The 12,278-nt window shown below is 44.2% G+C and overlaps 1 long non-coding RNA gene across 8 annotated transcripts in view; it reads right to left on the reverse strand.

Annotated features, from left to right (window-relative positions):
* The window catches only part of LOC149357462 (uncharacterized), a 49,708-nt gene that overhangs the window by 10,811 nt on the left and 26,619 nt on the right, over positions 1–12,278 (reverse strand). For 5 of the 8 annotated variants that reach the window (XR_016291832.1, XR_016291833.1, XR_016291836.1 and 2 more), the window contains 4 exons: positions 7,854–7,918; positions 6,089–6,207; positions 5,208–5,285; positions 3,922–4,035 (listed from right to left, as the gene is read on the reverse strand). This is a non-coding gene — a long non-coding RNA (uncharacterized LOC149357462). Of the gene's footprint in view, positions 1–3,921; positions 4,036–5,207; positions 5,286–6,088; positions 6,208–7,853; positions 7,919–11,044; positions 11,166–12,278 lie in introns of all 8 variants that reach the window. The other 3 variants (XR_016291835.1, XR_016291839.1, XR_016291838.1) reach the window with 3 other exon arrangements.

Here is a 12,278-nt window from a genome sequence, read left to right on the forward strand (position 1 = left end):
ACGATTGCAATCATTATGAGATTAACACTAAGTGGCCCGCACAAATCTCAGCATAACAGTGCAATGCACTTCAAACAAGTATGATATGATTATGACTGTACCACTACAGTCAAATGCTGAAGGCAACATACAGCAGGCAATGTCGAAATTTCTAAGCGCGATTGGTAGTTGTCTGAGCCAGGCCTAAATGAAATTAAAAGGGTAGACAAAATAGAACTGTTGGTCGACTTCATTCTGTTGTAATACTGAAAACCTCTCAGTACCCATGTCCAACAGTCTTGGGAAACAATTATGAAAGGTGAAAGATTTTAATATATTATTCTGGAAACATTAAAGAGCGCTTGCAGAAGAATGCAAAGGCATCACGTTGGGCCCGATGTCACTGCATTATGAACTCCATTTTTGGCCGCAGTCTTCCTCAGCCAGGAGGCACAGCTGCAGTGATGAGTAATTGAAGGAGTCCTCCAAGTAGCGAATGCAGAAAAAGCAAACACTGTTCCTAAATAAGCTTGCATGAAAGAACATTTCATCAACCTCCTTAGTTCGAAAACCTGGTTGAATTAGTTCCGTTGTCATTGCCACCTGCCACTTACAGGGGTACATATTTTAAAAAATACTATCACTATTATTATATAGGTTTTAACATGGGCAATGAAAAAGGTTCTAGCGGAAGGCTCCGGATTAATTTAGACCACCTCGGAATCTTTACCGTGCAATGACATTTCACACCGCAGGCCGTCTTTGGGTTTCACCTCTATGGAAATGTAGCCACTGCGGCCTTGATTGCCTGCCACCTCCATGCACTCAGAAGCAGAGCACCCCAACCATAGCCACCATGGTTTTTGTTTGTGGCAGTTTAGAGTGCCAAAGCAAAGCGGGCTATGAAGGACACCATAGTGAAGGGCTCAGGAAATTTTGACTACCTGGGGTTCTTTAACATGCACTGACATTGCATAGTACACATGCCTCTAGAATTTCGCCTTCATTGAAATTCGACTGTTGTGGCCAGGATTGAACCCTCGTAATTTGGGTCAACACCCAAGCGCCCTATCCAGTGACAACCGTGGCGGCCGTACCTAAGGCAACGAATGTACTGAGCACTGCATTCTCGAAGGAAAAATGTTTAAGAATGTAGTACTACTGCAAGAACGTAGCTTGAATGCCGCCTTTGCACACAGCCTAGAATAAACATAGTATGCATGACTACGCATAAGCAAATTAAACACTGCGACACTAAATCTCAAGTAATTTTTACTTCATAAAGACCAATGAAATTTTACGACCAATGGCGTTCTTGATAAACTGTTCAAGGTGGCAATCAACCATGGACAATACCCGTACTATAGCTGCATTTAAAAAATCAGAAAGCACCAGCAAACAATGCAGCAGAGAAGAGTGATTTCTTCTCCATCATCGGCAGAAAATCAGAAAGGGCACATTCAACACACATTTAATCTATACACCATCAGGGATACACCTCTTTAAGGGTCCCAATCTTACATCTTGCTTAACGAACGGCTGGTTATGAAGCACGTTTTCAGCTACATGTTCACCCACTAAATTTCCAGAAAGGAAAAATACAAAATTTTTATTCCACGATTGCCATTGCTCTCTTCCCTGAACATGCTATGAAAGATATCTCCCACTCATTTCAGCAATTTCAAACAATCCACCACCGGTTGGAAAATGGAGTGTCAATGAGTGGCATCATGCAGATTGCTGGCTCCACTGAAGAAGCCAATGCTGCAAGCTTTAAACTGATTGCTCCAGGACGAATTACTGAAACTAAGGTGTTGCTAAGATCCTGGCATGGTAACAGATCAGGTTTAATCCTACGAGATACATGTGGCCTAGCACGAATCCAGAAGAATTGATGTGATAAACAAGGCCGTTAATCCAAGAACATTTTTGGAATTTTGCTAAAATATCATAGTTCCCTTGCGGAATAGAAAATGAAGAGTTCAACTGCGATTCTTTTCCTTTTCCACTTGCGGCTATAAAGCATCAAACAGATGGGCGCAACTGCAAAAGGGCGATTTTGCAGGAAAAACAAAGGCAGTGAAGTTTTCGTGTGCTGCAAAACAACAAATGCAGGGCGTCAGCTTTGGCAGATACTAATACCCCCTAAAAGAAACAAACTATAATTAAAAAGCCTATGGGTATACTGGCCTGCAGTCCCTCGTGACAAAAACGTCTGCTGCAAGCACTGTATCCTGTGGAAGTTTGCGCACAAGTTCCATTCTTTCGTTACTGCACCTCACACCCGTGTACTGCCGTCGTTTATGAGGCACTGTGAAATGTCATCGAAAGAAAAGGTCATCGTGCATATGGAATGACCAGACTATTCCAAAGCCTGTCGCATTACACAGGGCAATTTTCTTTACAATGGTACGCACAATGTGCATCTGAAGTGCTAACAACGAAGTAATGCACTCCTAAGATTCATAAGGTTCAACATTAATTAGAAGAACCTTTAAAGTAGCCAGCATGGAGTTCTGCCAAAGTAAGTTGCTCCGCTGTGGATGGCAGGTGAAGCGTAGTGCCTTCATCCTAACTCTAATAACCACCACTAGGTGTACATAACCCCTAATGCTTTAGGACGCAAGCGCACAGTCTTGCCCAATCACACTGACCATCATGCTATGGCAATTGAGTTCCTTCAGGTGAAACATTAAGCATTCATGTCAATCATGGTGCGACTTGTGTCGCGCATTCTCTGGCTATGAAGGAAACGCGAAGGAAATAGATCCTGAAGTGCATCTTTCCGCAGAAACGTATGCGTTCAGATTTAGCTTGAGAAGCCACTGCATCAGCGTCCACACCAGCGTCCACACCAAGGCGAAAGCCTTTAATGGCTCATGTTCGCGGTGTCTATCTATGCTCGCGGTGTCTGTCCATGCTCACCGTGTCCATTCGTGCGCTGGGATCGTGCCAACTGTGGCCTCTCCTCTGCTCAGCGGCGCGACCTCCTCCGTAATTTCTTTTCCTGAATTTCATTTTCTTCATTACGGCCCCTGTTTCTGATTCTTCTTTCACTCCCACTTCCTCCCTTACTCTACAACTGAACAACGGGTGTCCACCGAGGATCCAACATAATCATCACGAGCACGCCATCCGAAGAGACGGCAAGATAAATCAAGCAAATAAGACAACTCAGCATCCAGGGGGTCAACTACGAAGTCAACACGTACATAGCGCGCCGGATGATGTGATCCGGGGAGTCATCCATAGAGTTGGGCCAGGCCTCAAGACCAAAGAACTACTGGCGGAACTTAACCCGAAATCGTCGAAATTGTCGGGGCGAGACTGTTGGGTAAATCCTCCTCAGCAATGCTCCTCTTCGACGGCAAATTCCTTCCCAAGCAAGTAATTTTTGCAGAGGCTAAGTACTAACGCTACCCGAAAGACCCTGAAAAATATCCATGCTATGATTGAAACGTAGGGTCAAAATTGAAATCTTGATACAACGAAGTTTGTGGGGTCGTGAATAATCGTTCGTTATTTTGAACTATCGTAACGATGGAATACTCGCAAAAAAAGATAGTATTACTGGACAATGAAAACACTGTACCTTCACGAAGGGCACACAACAAGCTACGTAATTCTCAAACAGGAATGCACCCCAGCACCTCGAGGATAGCGCAAAAAACAATGCGAAAGGCCAGTGATCAGAACCAAGCGTCAGCCAGTTAAATAGACTTAAACATCTTCCCATACTGAGCACAAATTCAGGCATTCGAACCTCTGATCTTGACGAGTCATTTAAGAGAAGACATAAGAAAGAGCTTGTTTTTCCATCAGAACAGTTGCTCAACCGAATTCGCCAGATTTAAACACTATAAAAGCGTTCAAGTCTGTGGCGCGATTACCCTACGGGAAGAGCCTCAGTACCCTCTGCTACAACGACAATGACTGTAGTACCTGCTCCGCCAATCCTGAGGTGTTGGTTGGATGGCGCTGACCATCTTCATGCTAGAAAGCCTGTACTGAGGCCCGAGCAGCAAAGGCCGCAGAGTAGGTCCCCTCCACTGAGGCCTGAAAGAGATACAGATCATTAGGATCATTAGACCAAAACACGTTGTCGGAAAACTCATCCCAGACCTCTCCTGCATCCAACAGCACTTTTCACTTTCGCTATAACTGCACCAATCCGATTTAATTCCAGGCGGTCTTCTCTGGCCCTTTCAGATTACGTGGTTTTCCTTTAATGAAATTCCGTTTAATGCGGTTGTCGTTCACAGCAGTGTGAAATTTTGTTTGGCCTTCCGGGCAGCCGTTCAGTTTTCATTAAAATTGATTATGGCACGTAGCCTATATCATTTTGTCAACATGAGGACGGAACAAAAGGGAAGTGTTGCCATAAGATAGATATACTTACAGAAAGGTATTGTAATGTGGAGATAATGACGTCATGGAAAAGAGACGACCACACTGAAGTGGCACTAAAACTAACTCTTGAATGAGATGACCCTGCTGAAAAAAGTTATGATGCAAAAACCCGATATACCTCTACGATCCTTTCCATACACTGGTACGTTGTCCTCAATTAAACCTAAACTCTTAAAGGCTTCAGCCTCAATACAAAACAAGTTTTTAAGACCCTCCTCCCCCATTAAGGAACGGCTAGTGGTGCGCGAGGATGCACGATTGCACTGAAAGCGGTAAAGAAGTGACATCCGCCTCTGCTCAGGCACCAGCAATCGTGGTGCAAGGCTGAAGGGAGTGCAGTCTGAAGCATTCACTTCTCCACAAGCATACTGCCTTCGTGGCCATTAGCGCCTAAGTAAACAGACTTCTCGCAGTGTACATAGGGCAGCATGGGGTGCGTAGTACGGTGCATTCACAATGGACCTGCGGCTCCGTTAGTTTGGCATCGGGTATACTAGGTTGTGCGGACATGAAAGCATGACCATCTCAGATGCAATCTAATATTGGTTGTTTCTTTTACAAGAAAGTAAATTTTTTGAAGTTCACTGATTTTTTTCCAAACTGTTCAATTATTTGGACCATAGTATCAGGACCTGCCAAGTCTGAAATATTCGTTGGAAACTGTGTAGGCAGCAGTATATATATATATATATATATATATATATATATATATATATATATATATATATATATAGTAGCTAACCGGAAACCTTTCCAGTTAACATTCCTGCCTTTCCCCTTTCTCTGTATCTATCTATATAAAAATCCCGATCACTTACCACATTCATCAACGAAATCTCGAAGTTCAATGATGGGTCATATCGTGGAGGCAAGTGCTGATACTCAATGATTTGTACCTGCAATGGAAAAAACAATTTTTGGCTAAATTCTATAAACGGGCAAAAGCAGGAGTGCACGAATGTTGGCTTGTCTTGTTACTTTACTGTTGGCTTTCATGCTGCTTCTCATGTCGGTAAATAGCAGGGTTTTAACATGGTCAACAGAGTACGACGAGTGAAAGCAATTGATGCAACACCGCCTCAAAGTCAACTGCGTGAAAAGACATGGCGCGAGCAGCCGGCGTGCATAGCACACTGATTCCAACCTCGATGAAAGCCGCAAAGGCATACAGAACACTGCAAGCTTTCGTTTACCCTGTATATTATGTATCTTTTTCGCCTTCAGATACACCATCCGCAGAGCCCAGGCAGCAACAAAAAAAGAAATCACTTCCTGTACTGATATCAACAGCCTGCCACAATGAACCACTGCATGACCGAGACTAAACTCACCCCTATCCACCAACAGCAGATAAGCAAGCAAAGAGGAAATAAAATGAAAAAAAAAAAACTCCCCGAAAAGGTTTTGACAAATAAGATATGTCGTATGCAGTACGTGAAAACTTGACATTGGCCGCAGTCAGAAGGACCGTATGCGAGCGCGTCTCAAGTCGGCGTCTTTTGCGTCGTCATTCAACGATGCATTCAATTCAGAACTTTCAAGCCTCTGCAAGAGCGCACGCAAGCGTGTCAAGTAAGCTGAACAAAATTTTCGAAATCACCGCGACGCCACGAATCGAACGGTCCCCGACAGCGACTGCTCAGAAAGACGCAAACGGCTCAATGCTACTTCAGTGCAAAAACCTCGTGTGGACGCTTACCGTCGAGCCGGCGCAGAAGAATGCCCAACTTTTCGCTCGTCAGAATGGACCGGAGTATGGTCCCGACTTCTTCATTGAGGGAATCGTCCCCCATTCCGCCGTGCATTCAGCGTCCCATGCTGCCAAGACATAAGAACACAAAAACCAAGATGGTATTAAAGACGAGAAAAAGCAATAAGACAATGAAAAAGCAATTAGAACACTATTCGAACACACGTGCACGTGTGTATTCGAACACACGTGCAAATTATTGCCCAGCACACTACCCAACACAATACATCAGCTTTCCGGTGCCCGCCAACAATGGCGACACTAGGCCGCAAAAGCCATACTTTACCCCAAAAAAACAACTTTTGAACCACCGCAGTGGCTCAGTGGTTACGGCGCTCAGCTGCTGACATGAAACATGCGGGTTCGATCCCGGCCACAACGGTCGAATTTCGATGGAGGCGAAATTCTGCAGGGCCGTGTACTGTGCGATCTAAGTGCACATTAAGGGGGGACATGGGTCTTAAAACATTTTTTTATTTGCAAAGGTATTGGGCGTTGGCAAGGTCAGATTTATAAAAGTCTGCATGGTATTTGAACACGACTCAATACTAGCAAGTTCTCAAATATAAATTTATCCAAATGATTTTCAACCATGCAACACACATATTGTATACGCACTTGAAATTCCGAATATTATTTCTCCACACACCAAAATTCTCTCATTAAAAAATGTAGTGAAAATAGAGGGCCACATCCAGCTACAGTCCATTACGATATCTGTCAAAAGATTACCATATTATGCACAAAAGTGGTGCTTACCTTGATTATTCATTAAAGGATGCTGTGTCAGGGCATTTATGCGGCCAAAAAAAAACTTCTACTCACATAATTTGAGCTCTGAACACATCTACCCAAAATTAAGTAGACTATTAAATGTTTTCGCGTTACACTAGACAGAAATTTCGACTCCAAGCCACATGCTGATAACTTAAGCCCTAAGCTGGCACTAGCAGGCTATGGCCTCAAAGCTGAAAGCATTTTCATCTTCCTGTATTAAAATAATTTGCTTCTCTCTCTTTCATTCTCATATCGCATACCATTGCAAACCATGGCCTTGCACATTTAAAACCTGTTTGGACAAAACTGTTTCACTCGAAAAATTAGCGGTGTGAATAATGCCCTCTTCAGGTCTATTGCATTCGAGCAGTGATTTATTTTCCAGGGTGAAAAGACTTCTCTTCACAAAATCCTCTTAAATGATCGTCTTAATTTCAAATGAAAAGGCAATAATATGTAATAATCACTCGTTATGGTTAGGCATGCTTGTGATTCCTACCCATAACATTAAAAATGACACAAAAAAAGTTAATTTACCACTTAACGAAAACACGTATGGCCAATCGCTGTTTCAATATCACGGTTCAAAGTAAGAGAAACCTTGCCAATAGAAGACTGCTTTCAACATGATGTTCTCCATAAAAAGGTTCAACCTTTCAAAGGACAGTTAAGTTCAGGTGCCTACATGGAGCCAATGCTATGTTCAAATTATATCATTCCTGCATTGATCTATGTTTTCTATCATTCCAACTGATTACACCACTGTACAATCCTGTTTTGGAAGCTGCTGCACTTATGCATGCATACCTTATGTGCCAACGCATGCTTTTGCTATTGACCCAACATTTGTTTGCTGGTGTTTCCTGTCAAGTTTCATGATGAAATAAATTGAATGAGCATTTCTGGTGTTTCTCTGGAAATGAGCTTGCAACCTCACCTGGGGAACTTCCTGTGTCCTCCACAGGAAGGCCACCATACGCCCACGTGACGACTGCACTCCAGCTGGAACAATGGAGATGGAAATATGAATATGGAAAGATGGACGTTCTCAAATATAGATTCAAATGATTTTCAACTATGCAACACACATATTGTACACGTACATGAAATTCCGAATAATATTTCTCCACACACCAATGTTCTGTCATTAAAAAATGTAGTGAAAATAGAGGGCCACATTCAGCTACAATCCATTACGATATCTGTCAAAAGTTTATCATGTTATGCATAAAAGTGGTGCTTGCCTTGAATATTCTTTGAAGGATGCTGTACCAGGGCATTTATGCAGCCAAAAAAAAACTTTTACTCACATAATTTGAGCTCTGAGCACACCTACTCAAAATTAAGTACACTATTAAATGTTTTTGCGTTACACTAGACAGAAATTTCGACTCCAAGCCACACGCTGATAACTTAAAGCACGAGTAAGGTGTCCACTGTCCCGGGGGTCCAGTTATGCGCCTCTCCTAAAACCGAGGGTCATTTTTGATATCTATCTGTGTTGCGGCGCTATACAATTTTAGAGTCTGAGATATGGGCAAAATGCGGCCCCCACCGCTAGGCAGCATCGTACAACATTCAAACGCGCTGGGAACCTCGTGTATTAACAGCACAGAACAGCACTTTGACACATTCCTCATCTAAGTGTATACTACACAAATCCCTGGGTCATTTTTCGTAGGTGCTTTTGTTCACGTTTTACGATTTTTTTGTACCCTTTACCATTCAGCTACGCGCCGTGTCGCCACCACTGCCGACAGATGGCGCAAGTAGTACATGTCCAGGAAAGCTGGGCATGGGCGGGCTAAAACCTTCCCTGATTCCGGAACAGTGTTTCAATCTTACCATAGAAAGCATGCGTAGTGCTTGCAATACCTCCAGGAGTCCAGGAATGCAAAACATTTTCATAGCGACTCTACTGCAAATTGCCGCAAATGCACCCCACTTCTAACGCATAACACAGCTTTGGCCACCACCAGAGTCGTGCCAAAACGAAGAATTTGTGCTGAAAAAGTTTTCACGAAATTATAGCAAAGCATAGGTACTGGGCATTGTACACGCAAAGTATCAAATCGCTTTCTTCGCTGTGCTAAGGCCTTTCACTAGACAGAATTTATGTTAATTTTCATCAGGGTAGATTATTTTGTTTTAAATGAGCGTTGCGGCAGACAACAAGGAAACGGACGCGGCCCCTCATAGGTTCACGGGGAGTAGAAACATGATGCTAAACTTAAAACAGAAGCTGCGCTCGGCTGGAGCGATTGTTGGCGGAGAGCATTTGCAGCGAAACCGCATACGCCACGCTGCAAGCGAAGCGTGTCACCCGTCCCAGCCGCATCGCTAGTTGCGCCGCCTGGAGAGACCTCACACCCATGCATATTGCGGCCTGTTGCCGAAGTGGACAGACAGAACCGCGAAAACAGATTCCTGGCGGTGCTACGCTGCATCTTCGCACGCACTCCCCTGGTGTCTTTTATACGGTGCGGATGTCTGACGTTTAACAAAGAACTGAGGTGGTAAAAACAGGCCGGCGAAAACTTCCTTACGATCAAGTAAAACCTGGCGAGGTTTAGATGCTTAAACAACACGAAACAATCGTCAACAGTACAAAGCCGAGGATGAGAAACGCAGAACGATACGCGCGGAGCTGCGCAGTCCTTTCGTTTTGCGCTGCCATTTTGTCATTCTGCATTCCTCGTTGTCCTCGCGTTTTTCGCATCAATTGAAATTCCTAAAGGAACTCCTCCAGTGCTTGCTATAACCAGAAAAGCGCCAGTAATCAAGACTACTCAATCCTGTGCAAGCACACTTTGTTACGTTCAGCAATGCCTGCGATACCAGAGAATCACAAGGCACTGCATCAACGCCATATCGTCCCCAGCGCTTAAAGGAGCTCTGAAATGGCGCCCTAATAAAGCGGCGGTTTGCATGGGATGCTAAGGCACGCCGCGTTAGGAATATTGTCCAGCAAGATTTTTTTAATGCGCTTTGTGGAAGCTCAGTTATCTGTAGCCAGAATTTGAATTTCAGCGTGTTCACGCCTTTCCCTCTCCTTTTCTCACTTTTTTGCACGCCGCCTAGCGGTGCGGAGCTTCCTGATCTGTCGGAGCTATGCGGCTTGTTGGCCGCGGCCATGGTAGCTGCCTAAGGTCTGAAAGAATGTAACCAATAGACACCTATCAACTTGTATACGCAGGTGTGGGTGACGGAGTAGGATGCGAGCATGAAAGATTCGCCGGGAAGGGCTCGCCAAATTAAGAGGGAAGGTGTTTCAGAGCCTTTCAACTGCCCCCTCCCCCACTGCCGCTGCATCTGATCGGCGGGTCTACGTGTCAGTTGCATATGTCACTTACTCATCACGTGGCCGGCTGGCCTATTTTCACTGTTCTCTCATTGTTTTACGTCATCTGTGTTCAAATTTTGGCGCCATTAGGCGATGAGAGATCAGCTATGAAAATTAAGACACGTGCGCAGAATAGATGCCACAAGTATTTCGCTCAATGATGCGGGAAGATCCGCATCCGGGAGATGGCTCTAATAGCTGTTCGTTATATCTAACCTATGCTCCGTACGTAGACGCCGTCCACAGACCCTCTGAATTTTAAATGGGAGCAGTGGGGAAGAGAGAAGGTTTTCCAACACCTCCTACATAAGAAACAAACGGAGTAAGACCACGAAACTAGGAAAATAAGTTATGACACAAATTTTGAGCAAATAATGCGTCGGTAAACTTGATCCAGCTTTCACTGAGAAATGAGTGACTTCCCTCCACTTTTCCTCTCGACATGAAAGCTTCATTTCATTTTTCCAAAGAATAATTCAGAGGTACTCTAGATTTGCCCTGCATGGAGATATATCTATAAGTATCGTGTGCTGAGGTTGTCGACGCGACTTCGCACCTACTGCTAACCACAAAAGGCCATCATGCAAATTTAGCGTGTCCAGTTATAGCCTTTATTCGTAGAGTGTCGGTCTGTGAGTGGGAACTCAATACACCACTTTAGCAGCGGTCCAGGAGCACTGAATTCGTCCTCCCTTACCCTTGAGACAAGCGATTCAGTACATGCCGATGCGATTTGTCATCCCTTGACATGCACAAGAAGACTAGTTATTTTATACTTTACTTACTGCCTTTTCAGCCTTTCCCGCTCGAGGAGCTGGCTGTAATAACGCCGTCTTTCTTCCAGTCCCGACGAAGTGTCATTCTGACTTTAAGCGGCGATTTTTTGCGCCCCAAAGAAGTGCTTACCTGCAAAGTGTTGGAAATTCAAATTTTATTTGGATTAACTTATGAAGTTCCGACGTCATTCTGGCTGCCTTTTTTTTTCGCGGCAGTGAATATTTCTGAAGTGTGCTCTATACTCTCCGAAGTCCACTCTCCCTGCATTTCATAACTTTTTTCTTTCTAAAATTTAGCGAGGGGCTAGATTCTTCTCCTCCAAGTAGTCAAGCTATAACAGAGGTTAGGCACCTGAAATGAATTGTACCTCACTGTTGTCCCCACTCTGGCTCAGATGCTTTCCACATCAAGTGATCCTAGTCACTTTGCGTGCTTCCGAAAATCCACCCCCTCCCACCCCGCATTCTTATCCAACCCTTATTCCTTTCACTACTCGTACTGCAACTGGCGCCTGGAGCAACCTTGCACTTCCCTCTGCTAAATAACAAGCGCAGGATGTCTGCTGGATCTTAGCTACTAACATCTGCCAACGACGTGCCCAGAACCACTGCATGTTTTAAGAATGCTCGAATCAATTACCGTGAATTGTTTCCAGGAGCACCCTTTTATTCATGAGAAGGCATTTCTCATAATATTTTCATTAATTTCTCTGGCCGGCGTCACAGTCAGTTACCCCACGATTTGTGCGTATGCTTAGATACTTGTATATCTCACGTCTAAATACCTTCCAATCCCGATATATAATCATTGGGGCCACCATTAAAAACTGTATGAAATGATGTCTGCAAGCATGGTTAGAGTCCTAAAACCTCTGCCTTCATTGAATGCATCTTCGCCAGTCACCTCATTTCACCCTTATGCTTCCTCCCACCCTTAGAGAGTGTGGAGATAGTGGTCTCAGTCTCAACGGCATACCTGCCAACCTGACCATTTGGAAATTGGTAAAACCGCCGCGGCGGCGGCGGAGGGGGGGGGGCGTGCAGCACGTTTTTTTTTTTTTGAAGTTTCTACGATTTAGCTTTTGGGGCAAGCTTACTCACATTTCACATCTGCAAGTGAAATCAGTGTTTTGCAGAGAGAGTAATGAGCGAAAACTCCATCGGCCCATTGGATTACAATTTATTTTTGCAATGATTTTGCTGTTGCAGACTTTGCCTGCTTGAGAAACTTCTCTGTGTAAGT

The sequence above is a fragment of the Amblyomma mixtum genome, chromosome 3 (genome assembly GCF_055824585.1).
Source record: "Amblyomma mixtum isolate Tamu chromosome 3, ASM5582458v1, whole genome shotgun sequence".
Lineage (NCBI taxonomy): Eukaryota > Metazoa > Arthropoda > Arachnida > Ixodida > Ixodidae > Amblyomma > Amblyomma mixtum.